We start from the raw sequence: 7522 nt of genomic DNA, 5'->3' as shown, positions 1-7522 counted from the left end.
CCTGAGATAATACAAAGAATATGATTTAATACTGATAAGAAAGAATGAAAACCAAAGGTGTATTTCTGTAACATCTTGAAAATATTTCAGATCATCACTCTTTCTTGTTATGAGTTTTGATCATGCATAACAGAAGGTCAGGGGCATGATTGGCGGCAGTGGCACACACTGGGCATTGAGCTGTTTGCTGAATCGCTGCCAATAACAGATCAATAGTGAAATAATTAACAGAGCAAATGACCGATGGAAAGATACATAATTACACGAGCAGGAGGAAAACTCATGCTGTCCAACTGCTAGGCCACTTTAAAGCAACTGGAATAATTTCACAGTTTATGATTTTCATACACACTTATATTATTGAGCACAAATGAAAAGTACATTTAGGTGCTCAATTACTCTGATTTTTATCACAAATGTGAAACAGAATTACTGCCTCAGGCTTTTACAAATATTGCAAATACAATTCAATAAATGTGCAATAAATGTTCACACGGTTTTTGTGAACACTACACTGAGTAAATAGCTTATTCTTCTAACTCCTGTGCAATTTGAAATAAAACAGATTACCCATCCAAAACCTCTGAAAGTAACAAGGATCCATTAAACTGATCAAAAGTGACAGTAAATTCATTTGTAACATTGCATAATATTTATTTAAAATAAATGCTGTTCTTTTGAACTTTATATTCATAAAAATTCATTCAATTCATAAAAAAACTCATGAAAACCCCAAAATATTAAGCAGCACAACTGATTTCAACACTGATAATACTAAATAATGTTATGTGTAAATCAGCATATTACAATGATTTCTGGAGGATCATGTGAAATCAGAATCAGAATTAGCTTTATTCGCCAAGTGTGCACAGACACATACGGAATTTGTTGTGGTTTTTAAGGTGCTCTTGGCACATACATGCATGCATACATACATACATATCTGACATGAGAACAGAAAACATTTAAATAGTAAGACTTAACAATAAATAAAAATAATGTATATGAATCTGGAACAGATGACCGAAGACATATGTCTTAATGGCTAGTAATGGCTGCTGAAAATTCAGCTTTGCATCACAGGAAATTTTTTTTTTTTTTTTAATAATATATTTTTAAAAAATTAAAAAAAATTATTTACAAAAATTATTTTGTAAATTGTAATAATATTTCACTGTATTTTTGATCAAATAAATGCAGTGAGTGTAAGTGACTTTCAAAAAAAACAAAAAAACAACAAACAAACAAAAAACATAACCAACCCCAGTCTTTTGAATGGTACACATAAATGTGTGCTCCATTAAAAGCAACATGATCATTTGTATTCACTTAGGTCAACTAAAGTTATAATGCAGCTAATATATTATGCATCATAATGATATTTTTCTTCTGTAACATTTATTCATAGGATTGCTCTATAGTTCCAGCTCAGATCTGTTATAAACTTGCTCAAGTGAGGAAGCTTAAACTTGTAGATCATAATACGGAGGTATGGTGCTGCATTTGATTAGCTCTGCTGGGTTCCAAACGGGATAATTAGTTGTCACATTGGTGTCCTTCACACCCGATGGCCAGCAGAGCAAGAGAGAGAGAACAATGGTGAAAGGGGGAAAAAGAAAAATGCTGTTGGCCATTCTCACGCACAGGCTCAATCAATGGGTCCCCATTTGTACTCAACCCACTTACAGCACTGGCCCAGTGTCCTCTCTCTCTTCCTGCATTTTTGCTAACCTCCCTACTCTCTCTCTCTCACACACACATGTCAGGCACTTGCACTCTGTCTAAACAGACCCACACCGACAAAAGTTAATTGGAAATTTTCCTTCACACTCTCTCAATTGCTCATTAGTTTAGGAGCAACACTCAGATTTATTGTATTGTCAGCGTTAATTCACCATGAACATTTTACTTTTCACTGGATGAAGCTATTAAAATAAACATCTAACTAAACCTTGCAGTGATTAAAATGCATGAAATAGGTCCTGCTCACAGGACCCCTTAAATATGATGTAAAGCAAAAGCCATCAGCAAAGAAACATGAATATATTCATCATGTTAAATGAAATCCGATTCAGTGATAATAAGTGTTTTGTCTTCTCAAATCTGCAGATTATCTCATGCATTAAAATGCGTACAGATAAATGTCATTGCTCATTTTTAATTGTTTGGCTTCTACTTCTAACTTTTATTCTACACACACTCCAGGACCAGGTCAAACGTTTGTGCTTGGTAAGAATTTTTAATAGTTTTAAAAGAAGTCTTCATGGCTGCATTTATTTGATCAAAAATACAGTCATTTAAATAAACTATTTAAAATAAGTAAAAAAAAGCAATTTATTTCCTGCAAAGCTGAATTTTCAGCAAGCGTTACTCCGCTAGTCTTCAGTGTCACATATCATGCTGATTTGGTGCTCAAGAAACAGCTCTTATTATCAAGGTTTAAAACAGTTAAACCTTTAACAGTTAAATTAGTGCTGCTTAATATATTTGTGGGAAGTGTGAAACATTTTTTGAAATAGAATACAAATCTTTTGTAACATTGTAAAACGATTACAAAAAACAACTGCATTCAAAGCTTCCTTGAGCCACAGTAATCTATATCTGTAAAATGCCATTTTACCTCAAAAACACAAAGTTCTAAAGACTCAAAGTGCAAACAATGATTTACACAGGCAGCGGAGACACCCAAACAACCCAAATGCAGATAAAAACATGCATAAGTTACAGCAATGTCACATAACCCTAACAACATGCTTCATGCTGCTCAATGGAGCATCCCATTTTCCTTTTTTTAAAAAAGAGCTACTACACAGAGCAAGTTTTGATTTTAAAAATAAAAATACATGATTGGTAAAAGTCCTACCTGATCTCAGTAGCAGTGCACGGATGGAGAGGAGAAAAGCAAATCAAAAGGACTCATCAATACAGGAAATCACTGAGGAGCACAGCTCTATGGGACACGGGACAAAAACTGAACATGTTAGAGAATTAATCTGTAACCCTCTCTCAGTTAATCAGCCCTCACACACACAGACACACCCACTCATGCTAACACATCCACAAAGTGTGAGTCAATGCTATGGACTGGTGACAAGGTCGATAAGTAGATAACTGGGACTCAGGCAAATGGACCATTGAGAGCTGAGTTGAGGGACATTACTGACTCACTGTGCACTCTCATGTCCACATCTGTTCATTTAACCAGACTATTCACTCCACAAGCATAAATCCTAACATTTTAAACTGGTTGTCTCGGAATGCACAAGTCTTACACAAGTCTTTAGTTTGAACTGGCCATAACCCCTTATTACATTTTGAGAATACATTTAAAACATGGATATTTTATGAATATATTCAACATCACATTCTTATAGTCAAATAATGGCTACAAAAATCTCATAACTGGCAATACTTACCCAATTGTTTTTCTTTTTATTGCTCCGTGACTTCACTCCTACAGCTGGGATACACAATTTTGTGGCCTCAAGCTGTTTTTTCTTTTTTTTTTCATGAACACAAATGACAGCATAATGTCAGGATATGTGCTTTGACATATATTGACTACTGAGAAAAATCCAATTTATAGCAGATGCTGAACTGAGTGCACAAGCTCAATGCTCTGTGTCCATCAAAACACACACACACACACACACACACACACACACACACACACACACACACAATCAATAACAAATAGAGACTCAAGATAACCTGTGTTACTCACAATTCATTGGTTGATGACCTCATCCTTCGGGATTCAGGCTTTGCAATTCCTGTTGAATCTTGTTAATAAATAATTACCTATAAAGAAGACCTGTTCGGGTTATTAAGTCCTCGGGCTGTAAAAAACTTGTCGATAAACACCTGTTTGGAACCTTTAACTCATTGAATTAAACATAATTTGGAACAGACTGCTGGAACCAAAAAAAAAAAAAAAAGCCACGCCACACCTAAGCTGTTCTTCTACACATACGGTTAGATTACAACTATAAACGGTACCCAACAATTATTTGGGCACTGTAATCAGACAAATGTGTTTAAAAACGCATTAAAAACCAAATATCAATGCAAGTGACATCTGCAAACAAACAGTATTTCTCAGATCTAACACCACTTTTATGTGCATTTTTTCCAATTATTTTTAATCAAATTATTTTAATAATGGACATGAATCAAGTTGCCCTCCAGTGCACACAGATGTCCTAGCAGAGGAACAACAGATGTAGCACAACACATTAATTCTGGATATTACATATTCCACAAAGAAAATCAGAAAGTGTGCAAATATCATTTTTATCTTAAGAAATTTCGGTATTCAACATTTTATTGTAAAATGTCTTACAACATAACAACATAAAGTATTGCTTGGTGACATGAAAGACTTGGTGCTTTCCCTAAAGAAAAATAAATATACTTAAATGTATTTAGAATACATTTGTTTCATGCTATTGCTAAGTATACTACAAATACATTTACATATTTATGTACTTAATAGAAATACCCTGCAATTGTACTTTTTGTATACTAAACTGGTATATAGGCTACAACTAATTTTGTGCTTAATGCACTTTAATTGTGCGGAAGTAGTGCTGAAGTCCAACTAAAGACATACCGAAGTTTGAGTGCGCAAAAGTGGAACTATTGCAAGTATACTTCAGGTACACTTTAAATATCTTGCATTTAAATACTGATATTATTCAAAAACCATACGATCCTCCTCAGTAGCGACATTCAAACACATTTTAGGCTTAATATTAAAGGTTTATAGACAAAGGAGACCCGCGCTCATCCAAACAGTCCAAAAAGGCTTATATCATTTATTACTCAGAGGTCACTAAATAGTGCAAAAAAGTGCAAAGGTGCAAGAGTGCAAAACGCTTTCGGGTATTAACCCTTCCTCAGTGCCATGTGCCACCACACACACCTGCACTCATTAAACCATGTATTACCGTAAAACACTTAATATCACGAGGACACAAAATATATATATTTATACATTCCTTCTGCAAGAGTCTACGTTCCAAATTCCCTCCCCTACGAGTCTGTGTCAACTTTTCATTAACGACAAAGTGTAGATCTAAAACCGAATGAGGCATCTCAAAAAAATGCAGAGCCACGGGAGATTTTAAATCTTTAATAGCGGTCATATGATAAATGATCCGAGTCCTAATTTGTCTACTTGTCTTACCTACATATTGTTTTATAGACGGACAAGACAACAGATAAATCACATTAGTGGATGTGGATAGCACATGTGACCAGACTCGTAGAGGAAGGAATTTGGAACGTAGACTCTTGCAGAAGGAATGTAGGTGGATTTTTGATCTTAAAAGTCTACATCCTCTTGGTATGAATGAAGACTTGTCTTTGAATTGTTTTTTTGTTTTTTTTTAATAAGAATTTAAGGATATATGGTGGGACTCCAAAGAGTATGATGTTTACTTATGGTATATAAAATTGATGCTAAGAATTGTATATATATATATATATATATATATATATATATATATATATATATATATATATATATATATATATATATAGGTGTGTGTATTTGTATACTTTTTGATATAGTTATATATGGATCATTTTTATTTATTGGGATATGCGTGTTGGGAGATATATATATATATATATATATATATGTATTTTTGTATCCTCGTGATATTAAGTGTATTATGGTAATGCATGGTTTAATGAGCGCAGGTGTGTGCCTGGTGACACATGGCACTGAGGAAGAGTTAATACCCGAAAGCGATTTGCACTCTTGCACCTTTGCACTATTTAGTGACCTCTGAGTAATAAATGATATAAGCCTTTTTGGACTGTTTGGATGATTGCGGATCTCCTTTGTCTATAAACCTTTGTTATTTTTTTGGATCTACGCACCATATATTATTGGTCTACTGGACTTTCGGACGAGTGTTTGGTGCTACGACCTTTTCTATTTGTAGGCTTAATATTAAGAAATGTGCATTGTGCACAAGTAGTACTCCAAATAAATTTTAATTATAATTTTTATATCAGTAAGCCTTAAGCGACATATCAGTAAATATGTAAATAGATTTTAACTATTTATTTTATATAATCAATGTATTTTAAATATATATATATATATATATATATATATATATATATATATATATTTTTTTTAACTGTTGTATAAATGCAATAAATGTTCAATACTCTTGATTTTGCAGATATACAGCAGCCTGTGAGATATTGCATTAATATAACTCTCAATGTCACTCTTTCATCATCCACACGTGATCCTTACTGACAGTCCATCAGGGACACATTCCATAACTGCCAGCAGAACCCCACTCATCATTCAACAGACAGCTCTCAAGCATCTGGGCAAACAGAATATTTCCAGAATAAACGGCACATCGTTGATGCATATGAAAAGCCATTTTCTTTGTGTGGACAAAATCCACTCCATTCTTGCATTGCATTTGTGTGTGTAATCAGGGACACTCAATGATATTCATTGGCGAGATTGGATTCATTCTGCTGTCCGGAGCATGGCAGTCCCAGTCTGATTCGTTCGGTGATAACACCATATGGGTTTTTTGTCAGAAGATGATGAGATGAGGTGACTAGGTGCGCATTACCTCAGGGATAATAGCAAGGCAAGGCGCAGTGCATTGCTGTTACACTTCTATTAAACTTCAGAAGAATGAATGCCAGCAAACCAAAGTCTGAAATATAAAATGAAAACATTAACAAACTGGATGTCGTTTGCACCAACTTATTATAAATTCTGCATTGATTGATTTAAATATTTTGACCTTAAAGATGCAGGTTTCTATAACACCTTACAAAACAAGAAAATTGGCTATACAGATAATTGGAGGGCACAGGTGCTAGAAAACCAGCACTGTAATTTTGAACCTATTTGAATCTATCATTTGCGGTTCAAATTGTACCCTTATTATCTTATTAGGTTCATTTAAGTCTGATATTTACCCTCTTTTTTTGCACATTGCTTTTTGCTCTTTGCACATATTAAATGTTCTGGGTACAGAATGATAGATGATAAAAAAAATGGGCTTATTTATTTATTCATTGTTTTTAGCAACAAAACAAGCAACTCAATTTTAATGTTTAATGTGTTCTCTTGTGTTTATTTCAAAGACGCCAGTCTCAGGTCAACACTAATATGTTTTCATCCAGATTTAACAAAACCTCCAAATCCCTGTTGTAGAGAAAACACTTTTCTCCTCACAGTCCACACAGAGATAAATGCTCTGGGTTCATTACTCATTACTCTCATAAAGAGACACAGCATTTTAAACTGCAGCCACAATAAGCCATATTCCCCCTCTATTAGACATAAACAAACAACTCTGGCCTTTTAAATATTGTATTACTCTTTCAGAGAAGCAGCATAATAATTACTATGTGAAAATGCCGATACTTGAGTCACCAACTGTCCACCAATAAGCATAATTGCATGAAATTAAATGTCAATTTGAACAACATCAAAACCTTGGGGAGGGGATAAAGCAATATATTTCTC

Source organism: Onychostoma macrolepis, chromosome 05 (genome assembly GCF_012432095.1).
Source record: "Onychostoma macrolepis isolate SWU-2019 chromosome 05, ASM1243209v1, whole genome shotgun sequence".
Lineage (NCBI taxonomy): Eukaryota > Metazoa > Chordata > Actinopteri > Cypriniformes > Cyprinidae > Onychostoma > Onychostoma macrolepis.
This window is presented reverse-complemented; position numbering follows the sequence as displayed.